We start from the raw sequence: 21,669 nt of genomic DNA on the forward strand, positions 1-21,669 counted from the left end.
CTTACTGTGCAGGGGTGGATCAAGGAGGAGAAATGCTTGGAAAAGGTTGGGAAGGTTCAGAGAGGGTCTAAGGAGTCCCTAACACCCTTCCAGAGAGTTTCACTAAGTTTAGCTATCCAGCAACCTCACTTGTGAGCTTCTACAGGAAGTCTGCATGGGTTCTATAGGATGTTTCAGGGATTTCTACAGGATGTTCAGAAATTTCTACAGGATGTTCTGACATTGGATTTTGGAAGATGGGTGAGTGAAAGAGGATGCATGAATGGATAGGGAGGTAGGGTAGGGGTCTGAGATGACCCAATGACTAATGGACGAAGTGATGAGAGGGTGTGGAGAGTTAACTTGTCTTAAGGAAGGCTAAGGCAATGGAAGAGCAAGAAGGTAGGGTTACGTGGATAGAAGAGTAGTTGTGAGACAAAGAAGCTAACTAGGGGATGGAGTAGCTGGCCTGGACGAAGCTTTGGTGGATGAGAGAAATATGGATATGCCCTGCACGGTGTGCACTTAACTGAATCAACCAAACCCTGCATACAATCAAAATCTTAGCTAATCTATCCAAACTGTCAACGAAACAAATGAACAACAGCTTTATTTCCAAAGAGAACCATGTACATCACTTAATCAAAGGAACATATAAAAAGGTCTGAATGCATGACTAACTTCTAAAAATGAAAAACACTACACCAATGATTGCATGGTCAAGCAAACTAGTGTTTTTGTTGAGCAGCACTGGTGCCACAGTTCCAGGCCCTGATCCAATAAGGGACAGGTGAAACTGAGAGTGCAGGCAACCCTTTTATGGAGCTTTTATCAATCTTTATCTTATCAATTTGTTCTACACATATGAAGTAATTCTATTCCTCAAAAATAACCTACTTAACCAACACAACTAAATCTAGCTCAACAAACTTCGTTTCAGATGCATAAAAGGAAAATCACAGTGCTGAAAGGAAAGATAACAATACAAATAAGGAGGCCCTAGGCTCTCAGGTTGGGCCCAACCCTGAGAGCTATGGCTCCTATAAAAAACTCAGAGCTGATATCAAATCTGACTGCTTCCCATTATCAAAAAATAATCATAAGTCAAGAGTTATGCCAATAATGGCTACAAAAGAACAAAACAGAGCTAGCAGCACGTAGTGCAGAATATGCAAGAATTTTTCAAAAGTCCTTTTCGAAGGCTGAAGCCTTAACATTTATACACTATGAGGCCCTAGCTGGCCTCCTAAATCTATGGGACTTGGCTGCCCAAACTGTGAGTGAATAGCTCCTTCCAAGAAATCTGCTTGGCTGCCTTCTAGATCTGGTTTTGGTGGCCTTTGGAGCTCGGAGTTGGGGGTGAAGATCCTGAGGGAGGCTATTTAATGCCGTAGAAAACCCCCCTATGAATCCTCAACCCAATCTTGGCTATCTCCTAGCCCATGTCTGCTCGGTTTTGCTTCAACATGTGTCAAAAAATCCTGAAATGAGAATGTGTTAGCCACCTAGGAATAGTGACTACCCTTATTCGTACAAATGACATAAACATACTAAAAAATAATGAATAAGTTATGAAAAATGAAGGATTGAACAAGGGTAGTTAGGCCAAATGAGCCCAAAATGTTACCAAATTTGGGGCTCATCATCAGCCCCCTGCTAAAATGATTGCTCATCCTTGAGCAACTAATCCAGCTCCTCGTCCTTCATTGCTTTAACCACCACTCTCACATCCCAGGCTTCTGAAGTAGTATCCTCCTCACTGTCATGGAACCCGGCCTTTCTTTCCACCTCCTCTCACTACTTATGCTCTTTTTTTTCTGTGTTGCCTTCTACCAATCCCAAAAGTAAATGTGGGCTTATCTTGAGGCCTATCCCGCTGGCCTGGGGGTTCTGCATGGACTTCTTGTAGAGAGGTACCCGTACTAGGCCCTCCCTCATTCTAGTTGGAGTGTGATACTCCCTGATTTTGAGGCTGTGGGACAACGTGTTCCACCTCCGGGTGCAAGCATGAACACAATTGTCCCCTAATAGTCCTTCCATATCCTCAAAATGTGTTATAGCCTGAGCCTGCTGATCCATATATTTTAGTAAAGCCTGCGGGTTGGTTGTTAGGTGTTGGTGGGTGGATATCAATGCAGTGGGGTCCCCTGGCTCTGCTCTGATTAACAGTGGTTCATGTAACTCCCGGTTCATAACATCTTTGACCTTTGTTGCTCTCTTTTCTTCGTGGTTTAACCATGAGGTAAATGCCATTAGCTGCATATCTCCCACAACTGTGTTTGGATCCCATGAAGTTACATTAGGAAGGGCCAAATTATGGAGGTAGAACTTCGATAGCTTGGCCTTGTCCTCTGAGGACTTACTGTTGCATAAATCTGTGAACTGCTGGGGGTTTTGAATATGGGAGATACCCCTCTATGCTAATGCATTAATCTGGAATTGTAGCCACTGGTCCCGTAGGTATAGGCCATAAGATTTGGTCGGCTGCCTACATTGTAGAGCATCCATATCCCAACTGGCCATGCAGACCAGTTGTGCCTCTTTTACTTGCAACTGCTGTTTGAGAGCTTGTATCTCTATGTTTGCTTGCAATTCCCTTTCCTGTAGATGCTGGGTTAGTTCCTTAGGACCAACTTGCATTCCTTCTTTGCCTTGAGGTTCTGCTGTACTGTCCTCTGATGCTGTGCCCCTTTCTTTCCTCTGTTCCTGTAGCTGCAGTTTAAGCTTCTCATTCTCTTCCTGTAGAAATACTCGCTGGCAGCTTCCCACGTGCTTGGCCATAGCTAATTCCCTTCTTGCATCCTTGAGTTGTTCCTCCAAGGGGCCTATATCTGCTACTCCTTTAGATTTAGCTATCCTCATCCACGTGTGGGTTCGTACTCTTTCTTCTTCCAATGAAAGGAAGAGTGGTACTGTGAATTTTTGTTGGATAATTTTCATGGCCTCCAAAAAGTTATAATAAGAGCTCAAGCTGGGCTGGGGGCTAGGCTCCATGATGTGTTCTACCTCTGCTTCCATTTGTGCTGAGGTGGCTGCCTCCCCCTCCATTCTTTCAGTCTCCTTGAACCTGGATAAAGTTTCCTGTAGAACTGCTTCAACATCCTGTAGAGGGGTTTTTGACGCTAACCTTTCCATTCTCTCCCTCCAAGTAGTTGTCTTGGGGCTCCCCCGCTCATAAGTGACTGATACTTTGGAGGGGGACTTCTCCCTTGGCGAGGTAGGGGTGTCTTCGATGGTAATTGGGTCTTTAGATGGAGGTTGGGGCCTGCCAGTTTTAATTCTTACACTTCTCCTCGCTTTGAAATACAGAGGAGTCTCCCTTTTGCATTTCTCCTTTGGCTTGGGAGAGGTACTTAGGGTGGCCAGCACAGTTGCTGCCTCCCGAGCAAGAATTTCGGCTGTCTTCTCCTTCTATGTTCTTTTCTCAGGACTTCCTGTAGAAAGCCCTGTAGTGGCTGATTTCTGGCTTCCTGTAGAAGCCGTTTTCAATTTTCCTGTAGAAACAGATGGCATCGTTTTAGCCTGCCTGGATGAGGGTGCTTTTTCTTTCAATTTTGTTGAGGTTGCCTTAGAGGTTCCCTCACTGACATGGACCTTTTTAGTCCTTTCCACCCTGCTCTATAGTCGTTTCTCCCTGGGAGTTAATGTGGTTTTGTCATCCTTTGTTTTGGCAGCTTGTTTTTCCTCTTGTTTTCCCTTGTGCTCTTTCTTTGGTGCTTTGGCCATGGTTTCTTGGCCTTTCTCTTTCTTCTCTGTTTGAATTGGTTCCTTCTCCTCGCTGGTGGAGGAGGTGAGCTCCTCAGCTAGCACTCGGATGTCATCATCCTTAGTCAAATTTCAGAAGGTTTCCCAGGAGAGAGGGACAATATACGTGTGAAGTGCATCTTCCATGAGGAGCTTAATGAGCCCATGATGGGCTATCTGATCTAGCATCCCCTCTCTCAACTTAGTAGCACACTCGGTCATAGACTGCAGGAGGAAGTAAGGGATGCTCAACTTTTTCTCTAAGGGTAGGTCCATTTGGTGCCTAAGTTCTGTGAGTAGCCGAAAATGGTATCCATACACGATGTTGAACCGCCCCTCGCACGTGATATATTTCATAATTTGAGGCTGACCTCACTCCAGAACGGCTGTAGGCTGGTTCTTCGCACTCCATTCTTGTCTTCTGAGAATTGCTCCTCCGGAAAAAAGAATTCCTTCTTAGCCTTCTGGCCCAGTTTTCTCTCCTCCTTATCCCAAGGTACTCCCATCGGTAGATCAGTGACTCTGCTAATGAACTGTTGGGTGAGTTTGAGGTTCAAACCTCTGAAGTTGACAACAACCAACGTTTTGGACTTTGGCTGCAAGGATCACAATAATTCCTCTGTAACCTCATCATCGTGACCTTGAAGCTTGTCACAGAATGACATCCACTGGGCACGAGAAAATAGGTCTACCACCTCAGAGGTTTCCCGTAGCTTCTTGGAGTCTGTAGGCTCTTTCCTGATGAACCCACCCAACATGGTAAAAGCTCGCTGTGTTGGCCTGAGCTAGCCGGCGTGTATAAAAAGATGGATCTTTGGGATTTCCTTAGATAGAGCGCAGAGTTACGCCTCTATCATGCACATAGTTTATAAATTCACGACTGTCTACAGGTGAGCCTTGACAGTGGCTCAATTATGAACCAAACCCTGTATAAAATCCTGCATCCACACTACGATGACAATTCTCATGCAGAAATAAGAAGACACTTGCAAATTCATGCACAGACTGAAATTTACGGTTTTCTACCCCTTTGATACGTCGACTTCACCACCTTTCGAACCAATTGCATGGGAGGACTATGTTTAGGCTTACCTCGTTCGAGACTTGCCACCTTTGACGTGAATAGTTTAATTTCTCCGTAACGTTGAACTTCCTATAGCACAGCTTCCTGTAGAAGTCGTGCACAGGTTCTGGGGAGCGCTTCAGTGGTTCTGGGCCTTTTGTGCAACAACAGGACATTTGAATGGGCCGAGAACTTGGAGTATCAACCTTCAGGAAATTGCGGATGCGTACTCAGCTGCAAAGCAATTGGGAATAAATGAGTGTAGTGCACCATACACGATCTAGCCGGTAGATTTGAATCTCTGCGGAACTCGTGGCATGGGAGTGAGTTGTCCCCGTCGGCCCATTGGCCGACGTCACCTGTGATCATTCCAATGCATGTCTGTCTGACCGCCGAATCATTCCATGCATATCTACCGCCGCCACTCCTGTTAGATCGCCACTTCTGTCCGACTAGACTCTTCCCATGTGTCCATTTCCTTCCTCGTCGAACACCCAACGCTTTTCGGATTGGACGAGGCCATCAGGCTGGTTGTGGTGGCCAATTGAATGGCTACCCGACTTGCTCAACCCATTCATTTTCATATTTACACACATTTTAAAGCATTATTCATGTAATTTGACGAAACAGGGTGAGGCACTTACCTGTGCAGCTGTGACGTTATTTTTCTCATGCTTCAGGACGAGGGTGACGGATCCGCTTGCTGCCACTTTGTGCACAGGCACGGGGGATCCTTTTCACTGACTGCTGCTGGTTACGAGACCAGTTGCTTGGCTGTGGATGGTGCATGCATCGACTCACGAGTTTCAGGTATCTTCATGGCGTGTGCTCTAGCCAGATCAACTGCTATAGGATTCCTGTAGGACATCCTGTAGCCGTTTCTCCTCCTTAGGTGCATGCTGAAACGGTGGAGTCACGTTCACGGTGGAAGCTAAAAAATGACCACAATCAAGCCAAGAACTCCCAAACCAAACATCGCTTTGTTGCTAAGCATGGTTTCTGATCAACACATTGTTGTTGTGTACCACCCGTGCTGATTCTTGTAGAATTGAATTTCTTCAACTCTGCCTCCTGAGCCTGTTGGTCTTGCTATCCCCTGCTGTTTTCACTTGGTTTATGACTTGATGTTCATTCTCTGAAGATTGAATTACTTCCTTGTGAGCCTTATTGAGCGGATCTTGCTTTTTGTGTCTTGTGACCTAGTTTTGTCATTCCAATTTTGTTGGATCAATCTTGCCTCCAGTACCATGTGGGACCTCCGCATCACTCCCCCTACGGGATCTTTTGTTTCACAAGTTCACAGTACACCCGTCACTTCAGTTCCAATGAATACAACTGTTTGTGTAGCACATTCAACTCCGGTTGTTAGTGCCATTACAACATCTTCAGCTGTGACTACTGGTGCTGGTCTGCCTCACGGCCAAGTGAGTAGTGGCCAGCCGGCACATACACCCAAATTTTTTCATCCTGCACAAAGTGCACCACCCTCTTCTGGTCCCGTTCCAAGAGGGGGGCCGTATGATCAGTATCTGCAAGCTGTCCAGGATCCAAACGCGCAAGGCCCATTTTACTACTACGATTCTACTGGTCAGTTCCTTTATCTTTCCAAACCCTTGCCTACTCAACCTGTTGTTGAGGTCTTGGTACCATTATCCGTTGCTTTGGGCGCCACCACTTACCATGGGGGCCAAGAAATGCCTGCACAGCTCAGGGACTACCTAACCAAGGCCAACCGTCTTATCCGCAAACCCCCCAAGGGCAGCAATATTATGGCCAGTCTTACCCAAGGCAACCTGGGGGCCCACAAGGACAACCCTATCAGCGACAACCTTCGGCTGCTGGTGGTCCATCTTTTACTTATCTGACTCAACCTTATGGTAATCCAGGGCAACCTGGTATCCAACAAGGTTACCCGTCTGGACAACTAGGACAACCTTACATCCAATAAGGTCAACCTGGTGTCCAGCAAGGTTATCCCTCTGGACAAGCAGGACAAACTTATATTCAACAAGGACAACCGACAGTCCAGTAGGGGTACCCTTCTGGGCAGGGGGGTCAGCCTTACGTACAGCAGGGCCAACCCACTGCCCAGCCTAGTCATCCTTCTGGACAATATGGTCAACCTCAAGGTCAACCGGTCGTCCAACCCGCTCAACCATCTGTTCTGCAAGGGCAACCCTCGGTTGCACAAGGGAAACCTAATACCCAGCAAGCTCGTCCTGCTGGGCAAACAGGTCTGTCCCAAACCCAACCAGGACAACCTTCCGGCCAGATGGTCCAAGCTCAACCTGTTCAAGAACATCCTTCTGGGCCCCAGACTCAAATTGGTCTCTAGATGCAAGGTGGGTTGCAATCCTAACCTTCATACCAAGCGCAATCTGTTTACCAGGCTCAGTATGGAGCTCATCAACCATATCATTACCAGCAACCCCAGGGGCAAAATCAGTTAGCCCTCTATCAAAATTATCAACAAATGCAGGTCATCCCTTATCAGAATTATCAGCAACAGTATGTTGCGCCTGCAAGTCAAGTTGCTAATCCATGGGGTGCTGGGGGGCAGATCCAGAGTCAACTGTCTGCTTATGGAAAAAACCCCTATGGACAGAATCCCTATGGGCAGAACCCTTATGGGCCAGGCCCGTCCGGACAAAGTCCATGGGGGCAACCGCCACCTGGTTGGAACCCTGGTACTACCTCTTTTCCACGGCCACAGATGTCCTTCAATCCTCAGTTACCTTTCTTAGCGACATTGGAACTGCCAGATGTGTCCAAATTGACTAATGATCCCATTCTTCATAATCCATATTGGCCACCCGTTCTGACCAAGATACTCGGTGATTGCCCGAAATTCGATGGCAAAGCTGGCAAGGACCCTCAAGCCCATGTCATGACCTATCACCTTTGGTGCTCATCCAACTCGTGGCTTGATGATTCCATCCGGTTCCGCCTCTTCTAAAGGACTCTCACTGGCTCGGCCGCTAAGTGGTATATTGAGTTGAATCGTGGATCTTTTCAATATTTCAACTCGTTGGCTATGGCATTCCTAACTCATTTTCAGTTACCCATTCGGTATGAGACGGGGACGCATCTCCTTACGTCTCTCAAACAGGACACGGACACACATATATCCGATCATATACATGAATGGAGACGGTTTCGTTGTTTGATCAAGTTCTGGATTCCTGATCAGCTCCTGACCGATTGGTTCACAACCTCCTTCGTCCCTACGATCGCGCGAGACATTGCCATGGGAGCTTGTGTAACTGAAGAGCAAGCTATCGCGCATGCTCAGTATCTTGACTTAGTTTATTCTCAGTCAGGTACTCTATACGATTATTTGCCAGACGCCCCAAGACTCGGAACATCCAAAGCTCCGCCAAAACCATCTGTTGACGATGTTATTGGCTCTGTAAACGCATCTTCAAAGAAATCATCTGCGAACCCTGGGAAGCAAAAACCGAACGCTCCTAGCGAAAAAAATTCTTAGGGTCAATCTAATTCTGGAAACACTTCCGAGGTTAACGTCGTCCAGTCCACCATGGCAGATAAATCCTCGAAAGGAAAGAAGAAAGGGAAAGCCAAGAATAAATCCGAACAGCCCAGACAGGACTCTCCTAAACCTCCACCCGAGGAAGGAGCCAAACATAAACCTAAGTATCCTTGTCTTTTCTGTGACTAGGATCACTATACTAAGGACTGCCCTAGGCGGTCCGAAGTTAGTCGATTGTTGAAAGGCGCTCCTGGGACTCCTGCTGTGCTTAAAGAACCTTTCCCTTCACAGCAAACTCAAATGGTGGCAGATCCATCACAACCATCTTCTTCATTTGGCTCTCAAGTATTTATGGCTAGGACAATTCCCGTCCACATCACTACTCAAGCAAAGGAATATCCGTCGCATGCCGGGAAAGAGCCTGAGGTCTCCTCTAGCGCTCCTCCGTTCAGTTCTGGTCCACTCCACATCGAGAGTCCTAGCACTGAGATGACTATCCGACCCCCTCCAAAAGGTGTACTCCGGAAGTCTTCTTACAACCCTAATGCTTGTGCTGCCCAGCACTACAGCATCGTTGAGGACTTGGCTCAAGCTCTGTCTGCTATGTCCACCTTAGAAGTGCTCCAGAGCTGCCCCTCCCAGAGGAAGTCCTTGCTATCGGCCATCGGTGGCATAGACCCGACTAACTCGGATCTAATTTCTTTTGACCTCGAGGGCCATACGCCGAGACTGCCTCACCAAATCGCTTTCCTCATACAGGTCATTATCAACACTAAAACGATTCATCGAATAGTCATTCATGAAGGTGCCTAAACTTGCATCATGTTTATTGCCTGTTGGAAAGCTATTGGTTCTCCGACGCTGAGCCAATCTCCTACAACATTGGAAGCCTTTGACGGAAGAGAGTCTCGTCCTTATGGTATTCTCCAACGATTTCCCATCTCTTTGGAAGGGAAAACGGTCGAAGCGGAGTTCGAAGTTGTCGATGCTAATCTTACCTACAACCTCCTCCTCGGACGTAGTTGGACATACGCCATGCAAGCCGTGGCCTCCTCTCTTTTTCGTGTCATTCGTTTCCCTCACCAAGGGAAGATTGTCACCGTGGACCAACTCTCCTTCTTCGCCTCCTCTTCCGAAGGAAATGTGCCTTTCGTGGAGCATACCTCCAAATCATGTGAGAGTGTGGGAGCCAGACTCTTTAAAGATCCTGCCCTGATGGGTGTATTTTCCCTCCCACCTCCTAATCTCACCCTTATTAATATGATTTCCATGCGCTCTGATCCGTGGGTCCTCCCTCCCGCTAATCAGATAGAATCTTGGGGTGATATGATGCCGTTGAGTCATGCCGAGCTCAACTACGTTGAAATCGTTGCTACATCGGCTCCCCCTCCCGAACCTGCTCCTCCAAGCAGCATTCCCGACTCGTACGTTCATTCCTCTTGGCTTGGAGATGACACTACTTCGGATCCATTAAAGCAAATATTTCCTTCCGATGAATCCATTATAGAGACCATGTCTCTTGAGGAACCTCCTTGGTCTGATCATCACCACCGTTCCTCGTTGCTCCCTTCCCATCAGGACATGATCACCTGTCTCGAATGGTTTGCTTCTTTTATCCCATTTCAGCCCCTTCAAACACCTATTCAAGTTTATCAAGTGTCCTCTAAAGGAAATATGGGAAACATCACACAGACCCAACCCATCGACATCTCTGCGAAATCATGGATTGTCAAGCATATTCACATTGGAGTCACTTGTACTCCAGAGGAAATTCAGCTCTACACCGATCTTTTCCACGAATTTCGAGATGTCTTCGCTTGGTCCTACGAAGAAATGCCCGACATTGACCCTAACATAGTGGTACATGAGATACATACGTATTCAAGTGCTAAGCTTGTTCGTCAACGTCTACACCCTGTGCACTCCCGAAAGGCTGTAGCCATTAAAGCAGAAGTTGAAAAGCTTCTCAAGGCTGGTTCCATTTACCCCATTCCACTTACGGATTGGGTTTCTAATATTGTCCCTGTGAACAAAAAGCAAGGTACCATTGGAGTCTGTGTTGATTACCGTGACATCAACCGCGCCTGTCCTAAGGATAACTTCCCCACACCCTTCATCGATCAGCTCATTGATGAGTGTGCAGGAAGCGAAATCTATTCGTTTATGGAAGGTTTTTCTTGGTATAACTTGATCAATATTGCGCCCGCTAATCAGCATAAGACTACTTTTATCTGTCCTTGGGGCACTTTTTCTTACAAGAAGCTCCCTTTTGGTTTGAAGAATGCCAGTGCTACCTTCCAACGTGCAATGTCCTATGCTTTTCATGACATCCATCACATTTTACAACCATATCTGGATGATCTACCAGCTCATTCAGTCAAACGTCAGGACCACCATTCCCATCTTTGTGAAATCTTTCTCCGCTGTCGACACTACCGTATCAGGCTCAATCCTCATAAATGTGTCTTCTGCGTTGAATCAGGCTGACTACTCGGGTTTATCGTCTCCCGAGAGGGCATCCATCTGGATCCCCTCAAAGTCGAAGCTATTCTGAATCTTCCTCCCCCAGCTTCTTTGCATCAGTTGCAGAGCTTGCAGGGCAAAGCAAATTTCCTAAGACGATTCGTTCCAAACTATACTGAGGTGGCTGAAGGTTTTACATGATTATTGAAGCGAGACACACCCTTTCATTGGGATGCTATCGCTCAAGAGTCTTTCGAGCGTCTCAAGGGTCTCCTTATTTCTACTCCATTATTGCGACCTCCGAATTACCATCGCGATTATACTCTATATTTGGCCGCCGCCGACACCACTATCGGCATGGTTCTCATGCAAGATGACGATGATGACAATGAGCACGTCATATATTACCTCAGCCGCAACCTCTTAGACACGGAAACTCGATACGCTTACGTCGCGAAGTTGGCATTGGCCGCTGTTTGTGCCGTTCAACGTTTCCGACATTATATCTTATTGCGCACCATGACTGTGATTTCTGATTGCAACCCAATGACGTACATTTTGTCACGTCAGCTGCTGGGGGGCAAGTACTCAAAGTGGATCGTCATCCTCCAAGAGTTTGACTTGGAATTCATTGCTGCCAAGTCTAAGAAGTCCCTGGTCTTTGCTGAGTTACTTTGCTCTTTGCCATCTCCTTCTGTACCCTCTCACTTAGAGGATCATATCCCGGACGAAACTCTTTTTCTGATCAGCACCCTCGATCCCTAGTATGGGGATATTATTGTATATTTGCAGACGTCCTCTTTCCGTCCTGTTGTATCCAAGGATGCTCGGCGACGGATCCGTCATCAGTCTCAACCCTACCGTATTGTCGGGGACACCCTGTACCGTCTCGGCATTGACTCCATCCTCCGCCAATGTCTAACCCTCGAGGAAGCTGAGAGAGTCCTGAATGACTGCCACTCTGGCGCTTGTGGTGGTCATATGTCCGGATATGCCACAGCTCAAAAAATCCTTCGCGCTGGTTATTTCAGGCCCTCCATTTTTAAGGATTGCATTCTTGCTGTCCATTCGTGTCATGCGTGCTAGTTATACCAACGGAAGATGCGTGCGCCACCAGCTCCGCTGCACCCTGTTGTTACCGTTGACCCTTTTGCAAAATATGGGGCATTGATTATACGACCTGTAAACCTCGCTCGGCAGGGGGCATGGGTTTATTATCATTGTCGTTGATTACTTTACAAAATGGGCCGAGGCGATGCCCACATTAACTGAAGACGGTCACACAGTGGCGCAGTTTTTGTTCAACCATGTTATTTCACAGTTCAGAGTTCTGCAGGCCATCGTCACGGATCACGGGAAGCATTTCCATAATCACATGATGACCGAACTGACAATCCAACTAGGCTTACGACATGATAGTTCGACCCCGTACTATCCTCAGTCCAACGGCCAGGTTGAAGCCGTTAACAAGATTTTGGTTACGATGCTTCAACGTACTATTGACATGCATAAGTCTAATTGGCATCTGATGTTGTTTACCACCTTGTGGGCTTACCGAACCTCTGTGAAGGATGCCACCAGTTTCACTCCATTTCAACTAGTTTACGAACTGGAGGTTACCCTTCCTATAGAATGTGAAATCCCTTTGTTAAAAATAGCCATCGAGTTGCTTCCCAACACTACTCCGGTAGAGGAATGGCTTCTTTACCTAGAACGGCTGGACGAGACCCGTCACCTAGCCTCTCTAGCTATCGAAGCACAAAAGAAGAGAGTCAAAACTCACTTCGACCATACCATCCATCCTCGTTCCTTTGTTGAGGGAGATCTAGTCCTACTATACAACCAAGCAAATGACAATATGGGGGCAGGAAAACTCGAGCCCATGTGGCTAGGCCCTTATATTGTAAAGAAAGTGTTGCAGAAGGGGGCATATGAGCTAGTTGACTACGAAGGTAATCCTCTTGATAAGCCTCGCAATGGGCTGTACTTGAAAAAGTACTATGCATGATTCCATGCACTTCGATTTATAAAATGTGTGTGTTTTAGCAAGTGTGTGCGTGTGTGTTTTCATGTTTTTGGCTTGGTTTGAAGGCGTGATTGCCCCTTATTGTGTTTTTGCTTCTTATGTAGATGTCGGGTACACCTTATGTTGATTTCGCTGATGGTGCCTGCCACAGCACTCGCAATTTGTCCTCTGCGGCATGGGTGATCTACGATCCTCATGGTGAGTTGATAGATCTTCATGGCGTGTGTTTAGGCTGTACTACAAACAATGTCGCTGAATATAGTGTTGTAATTGAATTATTAGCCGAGGCGATTAATCTCAATATTCGTACATTGGTTGTTAACCTAGACTCTCAACTTGTCGTCCATTAGCTCAATGGGCGATATTTCATCAGAGACCGTCACATTTTAAGGTTGTTTCTACGTGTTAAATTGTTAGAAAGGAATTTTTATTTTATCACATATCAACATATTCCACGACGATTAAACACATTATTTGATGCATTGGCTAATCATGTAGTAGATAGACATTTGCGTAATTTATAATCAAAAATCATACAAGCAAGCACATAAAAACACAATAATAAACCATAGGAATATGTATATATATATATATATATATATATATCGTGTGGCGCACCAAGGTGCTCAAAAATAAGTGTGCATGTCTAGATAAGGCTTGTGTTCTCTGTACATCCGAGACACATGTCTCTCAAAAAACCACTAGTAGGAAATAAATACCTAGATATCTACTGTGGTGGGTTATGCTCTCTATAATCCACAGCCGCTCATGCCACCCACCTCAAAAGGCAGTGCATCCTAGGTTCTACTCCCACTGTATGGATCTGAGATGCTATGGGGACCTCCTCTATCCCCTGGTAATCTGGAATCCCTGACAGCAAGCCCTCGAGGTTCCGTATCATGGTCTCCATCGTATCAACTCCCGGAGGAGCCAGGGCCAGAGCTCCAATGCCCTGTGCATCCCTCTGTGCCTTTGGGGCCAAGCCAAGGGGTCTCGTCGGTCCTACATCTACATACCATAGCATTCATCGTTAAGGCATGTACATAAAAACTCAAAAACATAACAAAAATCAAAAAATCAAAAAACGAGATCAAGTGTCTTACCACCGTCATCCCACTGCTCTCTGGCAGACAACGACATGTCTGGTTCTCCACAGAATTCTAGGCTAGCATATGGCCAGTCCTCCACAAAAATAGTCTGCCTATCCAGCCACTCTCGGAAGTATACTCCCCATGCCACTGGTTGACTGCCACCTCCTCGCGGCATGACATGGCCCCATCATGTGGCCTTCATCTCTTGAGGGCCTCTAGGTGGATCCATGACCATATCCTGTAGCTGCAAGGCCGGTACCCACTCCAGCATGAGCGGGACTAAAATCGACCCATAGCCAAACTGCTTCGACTCACCACGACGACAGTTGGTCAGCTTTCTTTTCATACTGGTTGTTACTGCCATTGCCCAGTTGAATATGGTAGGATTCAAGCATTCGAGAGCCAATCGAAGATGGGCCTTCGAGGCCTCATGATTGGCCAAAGAGCCCGCTGCCCGAGTCACCATGAAGAGTATAGTTCGAAGGATGATGTCCTCCACCGTAGGAATAGCTACTTTCCTACTCCGCGTCTTGCGTGCCTGTGGGCACACCTGGTCCATCAACATGTCCAAAGTATCACCGTCGGGTCACTGCCCCTCCAGAATAGGCATCTCACCTCGACGTGATAACCCGGTCAAAAAATAGATATATGTATAGTCAAACTCAATGTCTCGGCCTCGGATCACAAACTTCCCATCAGTGGGATTCCAGGCTCTGATCAAGAATTCAAGAAGGTCAGGCTGTGCTCACAGGCGCGGAGTTAGGAAGAATTTGAACAACCCGCATGCCCGCATTGCATTTCGGCACCCAGCATCGGCAAATGCCGCTATGTCCTCGTTATCATGAGCTCGCTCCTGCCAAATGAATGCCATTTTACCCTGCATGATCAAAAAAATTCATTAGGGCCCTGTCCATAAAGTTTCATATGTTCAATTTGTTAAAAAACTTGTTGCACGACGTCAGCATGATTGTTTTTAAAACAGTTGCGTTGATCATGGTGCCCTTTGATATTTTTTACAGGTCAGCATGGAAGTACATCACTCTTCTGCGCTGATCCATGGGTGGTCATTGTAAGTCTTTTTCGATCAGCATGGACCCAATAAGGAAATCCGCGCTGACCGAGAGCGGAATAAGTTTCAAAAAATCCGCCCAAACCACCACTTCCCACCATTAAAATGCAGCTAAAACACTTCAAAATGGAGCGTAAAGGAAGATAAACCTACCTGGAATAGATTGTAGGATGGTTGATGCGCGTACAAAGTGGAATTCGGCTCGTCAACCTCACAGCTCCAAGTCGTTCTCCAAAGCTCCAAATGGTAACAATGGTAAAAATATTTGTTTACCCCCTATTTATGGTAAAATTTCATAATTAAATATTATTTTTCATAAATGTGGGATTTTTATGATGATTTTTACCATGTGCTTGGTTCCAATATAGTTTTACTATGTTTTTATGCATGTGGTCCATATTATTTCGAACAGGTTTACGCGTGCGGTGTTCCTTGTGCAGATTCTCATGCCGGTGGAATTACGACGGTTCTATACACACTTGGTCCCGAAACGTCATCTTTAAGCTCTTTTTCGACATGAAATAAGAAAATATAGCCGAGCCTCCCTCTCGACTCGTTAAAGTAAGCAAGAGGCAGTCGCTTTTAAGCTCTTTTTTCGACCGTTTAAACTTAAAAAGATTACTGGGTTTTTGTCGTTTCGAACTCGTTATTGGCTACAAAATGACATGCTTCTGATCGCTTTTCTACTTTTTCGGGTCGAAGTCACTATTTACAATAAGTACTCCTTGATCATACTGGTCGAGCGGTTCTTTCAAGCATCATTTTATACTTTTTCGGGCTCGGGAGACACAACTTTACGAAAAAGAACCTCCCTGGAGTTCACTTTTATGTTGTCTTTTTAGACTCTCTAAACAGGAAAAGACGCCGAGTTCTTCCTTTGTCAGACTCGTTAAAACTTAATGACATCGGATTCCGTCGAGATGACGCCTTCCAAGCATATGCTATCCCCGTCAAGCTTGTCATCAAAAAATAATCGGGGTACTCACCGGAAATGGTGGGGAAAAGGGAACCATAATCATTGTTGTGTCGGCAGTATGTCACTCTTGAACATGACACTTGTCTGTATTCGTGTCTGGGTGGGAACCTCTCATCTTGTTTTACACTAGCTTCTGTGGGTTTGGGTTATCCTCTTTGACCTCTCATCTGCTCATTGCCTTGTCACCATGACCCTTGATCATTTAATGTCAAATACTGCCAAGTCCACTATCGTGCGCCAATGTGTTCAAGAGAAGTTGACCTCTGCAAGAATACTCAACCTCCCTCTGATACCTCACACAAAATATCTATCCTTCTCTGTCTCGTGTCGATGATGTGGGAAACATTATGGCCCACCTTCGATCAAGGTCACTTCCTGTCGACTTCAGCTCATTATCCAGGAGGTTGACCTAGAGACTCCCTTCAGGTGCCTTAGAGCCTACATGCCTGAATGGCAGGTTCTTCATGTTCAATGCGAGGTTTTCATCATTGGCCTCCAATCGAATGATTCTGCGGGTGTTCGACGCCAGCTCATTGATTCACACACCGTAGATTGTACCTATAGTACCTTGAGGACCATTGTCATTATTGGTGGTACCTCTCGCGTATGTTAATAGTTTTCATCATTGACTGGTAATCAGACGATGTTCTTGCATGTTCGACTTCAACTCCAATATTCACATGCTTGAACTTGTACTTTGTTTGGGTCGAGATGGAGTGCAAGACCCTAGATTTTGTCTCTTGAGATCCAGGTTGCTATTTTGTGGATTATTATGATCATTATATGACTCATTGATGGATGGTTGTGCCCATACCTGAGTCTTCATGGATGGCTGCGCCCATACCTTTACTATCATTGTGGTCTCTTTAGCTGGGTGGCTGCGTCCATACCACAGACCTCTTTCGTATGTCTTTTGGATGGTTGCGCCCATGCCTAGACTACATGTAATTGATTATCAGAGATATCAGTTGTACTCGCATGCAGGTTCTTCCCGGTGGTGTTCCAGTTCAGTCGGTTTCATAAAGCATTTCACCCCTCCCACTCTCTCGGGCTTCATGCTTTAGGGGGCATCTGTTACACAATAAATTGTCACTGTCTTCCTACCAGTCTTCCTACTGTGTCATGAGTCCAAATCATCCATGCTCATGCTCTCTAATGTTGCCAAATGACCCACTTTGCCAAAGTTTCTGCATCATCGCGACTGTTGTCAAAATAAACGCGCTGATGAGCGCTCCAAAACAGACCAAATGCGCTGCCAGCGCGGAAGTACACGTGATTCCCGCGCTGGTCGAATTTCATGAGACAACGTGTCTATTATTTATATCCGATCGCACTGATATGACCTTCTCTATTATTCAGCAGCGATGTTCGTGCTCCAGTGCAGTTGTGAACCCACGCTGATCCAGTTTGGGCAAGTTTGTTCTAACAACCGACCTTCCAGATGACTCCAGACCTGGTTGTTGGCCTTGTAAATGTCACCCTCTCTTCTCTGGCATGTCTGTTTCGTCATTTGAGCCACCTTCCTTGGAGATAAGCTCATCCTCCCACCATTCATGGAGACTCCTTCTCCTATTTAAGCTTCCACCATTGCCATGAGATGCTAGTTTGGAATGCATAGTGCTTAGAGTGTTGCTGCTAGTGTGTGAGCTTGATAGGTAGTTGGTGTGACAAGTGTGGGATAGCTAGAGAGCTTAAGGAAGGTTGTGAAGTGTTTCTTTCTTGTGTAAACTTGTGTGAGAGAGAGCTTTTGTCTTGGGAGATCTACCTTCAAGGGTGAATGCTTGAGAGACTTGCTGGCTGGACCCTCTTGAGAAGGATTTGACGTCAAAACTATGGTTGTATTCTTCTTTGTTTATTAATAATAGACGACTATCATTATGGTTCCACTCTTATTGTCTTTATGATGGTATTTGAGTTATATCCTTTATGACTGATATATAGTTACATCTACTGGATTTTATGCTTGTATTTGTATCGTTATTTGCGTGTGCAGGTGTCCGTGCGCGAGGATCATGAGGATTGTGACCAGTCGGAGCAAAGGAACGGGAGCTTCAACTCTTCTACAAGTATTAGCGTTGGAATCCAAGTAGCCCTTCATCATTGGTCTTTTATTTGTAATTAGGAACCTGCATGTTAGCGTTGTTTGATTGTTGCTAGACCTTGTTTGGACTAGTAGGGATCGCCTCTGTCCGCAGAGGGGATTTACCTCCACAACAAGCGCTCTGTGAATTTGTGGCTCTCTTGCATGTGATATCTGTTTATGAGGGCATCTCTTCTCTGTTTCCGAGCATTTGGAGCTTTAGGCTTTTCCTTTATTGCTTCCTGCACATTGCTTCGTGTTGTTTCTGTTTTTCATTCCTGCAGTTCACACATGAGGAGAGAGTAATGATAATAAAAATCGAAAAGAAAGCTCTGAGCTCTACGAATCTACAAAAACATGCCACCTGACGTGGCTTCGAAAAACACAAAACTGTCTTTCATTAACACTTGGCGTATCATTCATTAATTTTCATTAAAGCGTGTATCCAATTTTTTTATTTATGTACATCTTTTTCTTGAATGTTGTGCTGGGGAAAATCTGCGATGGAAAATTTATGCGATTTGCATCGCATCATCACAGTATCACGTTATCACATTATCATCAAGATGTGTTATCATAGGGTTGCCCGATCACGTTTATCGCAGAATCGCAGATTGTTGTATTATGCGATCGCAAGATCGCAGATCACAGTATCGCGTTATCGCAAGATTGCAGATTGCTACAATCGTTAAATGGTTATATGTTTTTTATGTGATATTGCGATATGCGATATCTCATATAGGCCATTGGCGATTTTTTAAGGTTTTCGAATATGAGCGTTTCTTAATGCATGCGATGCGATGGAATTCACGTCGCATTTCTCGCAGTTTATCATTTTACTCACAAGGAAATGTCCTATCTTCTTTGCGCGATGCGATGTTTTCTTAAGGAGTAAAATACATGAGTTTTAATTAATTTTTTTTGAATTTTTACTAAGGGTCCCCACTTACCTAGTGTTATTGCTAATACTAAATAAGGAGGGGGGTTGTTGGTGGCCACAACATGTTGATAGAGGATCTGCTTCTTGAGTGATTGATGAAGAAGAGATTGATTCACAATCCTTATTGAATGTTCTAGTATTCCTTATTTCCTAAAGATCTTCCACTTATTTGATGATGTATAAGTGATGATCTCTGAAGTGATTCTAGGGTTTCGGTCTTTCTTCCTGCTTCCTTCCTAAAGATAGTTTCAAGAATCTTTCTTCGAGTATTCTTCGATCTAGGGTTTCATTTTGATGAAGATCTAGATCTCTTGCTTGGTGTTCTTTGACTTGCTTTGATGGCTACTTGCTTTGACTTCCCCTTCTTGTATTCAACACCTAAGCTCCGATACCATGTCGATAAATCTAGCTAACTTAGCATTACAACATTTCTCTTCTTGGTTGCTTGTGATATAATTTTACTTCTTAACTTATAGTCTTCTCTTTGTTAGCTTATTAATGTGTTCTTCTCATCAAGACAATTACTAATATGCATGATAAGATATAAGTGGCATAGTATGTACGCTTCTCAGCCAGGGCCAAAATCTCTCACTTCTTGAGAGGAAAACCCGATCAAAATTCTCCTTCTAGATCTTCAATTGATAAGTACCAAGACCATGACACAACCCGTGACTCTAGTAACCTCCCAAAAACCTTGTCACTAACATTGATGCTTTTACTCTTCCCTTCCTCGCCTTTCTTCTTAATCTTGAACTGCTCTCCTTGAATCATTCTAGAGAAAACTAGTCTCCAGGATATAATTGGATTCCTCTAGAGAATCTCAGTCTCTAGATCTATATCTCAATTTCCTAGAATAATCCTTCCTTCGCTTCCCTATGAGAAACGTCTCATTTGCTACCCCAAAAGAAACCTCCTCTTTGTTGCCCCAGAAGAATCTCTTCTTCACTACCTAGAAGAAATATCCTTCTTCGTTGGTCCAATAGAACCCCTCTTCACTTCCCCAAAAGAATGTATTTTGTTTCGCTTGAAGAAACTCTTTTTCCGGCCTTTCTTTGCAATTCTCTTTTGCCTCTTCTTCACACTTTTAATTGACCTTTTCTTTGCACTTTTCCTTCACTAAATTTAAATTGAGTTTCTTGATTGAATGTGTGTCTTCAAGTGAGGCTGATTTTGGCTATTTATACACCTCCACACATGTCCTTTAGACCCACACATTCACTTAATGTTAGGCCGACTTCATTTGGCAGTTTCTCCCATTATTGTAGGCCGACTTGAAGAGGATAGGTGAAAAGGTATTGGAGGATACTTTACATAGAAAAGATTGACTCTTTTACAAAGTGAAACATGACTTCATTACATGAAAATGACTCTAACATTTTATGACTAGATGATAAATAAATGCTAAAGGCTCTCAATGGGACTCTTGACTCAAAATAAAATCCCTTGCTCATGAAACCCATGAAGCAAGTCAAGATAATAAATATATTTTTATTATTTACATCTCATTACATAAAATAATATTTACATGTCATTATGAAGAGCAAACCTAGTTACACTTTTCAACACTTCAAAGCCACGAATGACCCTTGGAATCTCTTCATGCTTTCAAAGTTCCCCCTTGTTTGCATGCATATTTCTTACCCATGCAAATAGTTAAGTTTCGTCATTGATAGGATTAGATTCTCAGTTACATTTAATGGATCTTTGAATATGATTTTCTTATTTGTTGCTTATAATAGATAGGGGATTTGCTAAAGCTAATCATTGTCACCATGAGTGTTCTTCCACAAATAGGTGTTCGAGCTACAAGTATTGTTACTCTTTCATCATTTATTAGAACCATGCCTCCTACTAAACATAAAGAGACCTCTAAAGAAGCTTCAGAGGCAAGCACTAAGGAAGAAGTTGAAGTAACAAATCCTACCATTCACATTTATCCACACACATAGTTCTTTGTAGATAAGTCTACTAAGGTGTTGATGGTGTTGGACCTGCCAACATGTTAGGGGATCTCCTTGGTAAGAATTCCCAACTAGACCTCAGACCATTTGGTGTAGGAGTCCTAGCAGTAAGGTAGTACAGTATCACCTTGACTACGGTTACATGTAGAGGTAAGTAAGATGTAGTTGCTGGTAGCTAGGGTGTGACCTTTGTAGTAGGTCAAGGAAGGTTCATGAAAGGCTCTAACACACAGAATGGGGATGAGTGCACCCCTTAGAAACCTGTGATAGCACGCAATTTGAAAGGGGACACATGAGAAGAAAGACATCACAAGCTGGAAAGTAGTATAGCCAATGATACAAAGTGATGGTTATACCAACACATTTTAATAAGATAGTCAGACTACAATAAAAACATATGCATGAAACGTGATAGCTCTGTTATTTAAAAAAAGTGAAATATCCAATCATACATACAACCATGACCAACCACTTGTCCTGATAGTGGAATGTTACAGTCACTACCGCCTACTCATCCAAAGAGATATATTAGCTCTGCTCATTAAAATACACTCCAAGATTTATCTAAGCTATACCTATAGGAAGCTTGGCTCCCAAAACCCTGTACAATGAGTTATGAGTTTCTATAAATAGAAAACGGCTGGGTGACCCTTGACATTCCCCTTTGTGACTCTTCTCCTACCCTTATGACTCTTCAACTACTACATGACTGTTACATTTTACTATCGACAATTGGAATTTCACTTTTACAACATGTTACATTACAATATGCACATGTACCCATGTG

Source organism: Pinus tabuliformis, chromosome 2_1 (assembly GCF_031772625.1).
Source record: "Pinus tabuliformis cultivar Carrire ecotype Pingquan chromosome 2_1, CPIR1, whole genome shotgun sequence".
Taxonomy (NCBI): domain Eukaryota; kingdom Viridiplantae; phylum Streptophyta; class Pinopsida; order Pinales; family Pinaceae; genus Pinus; species Pinus tabuliformis.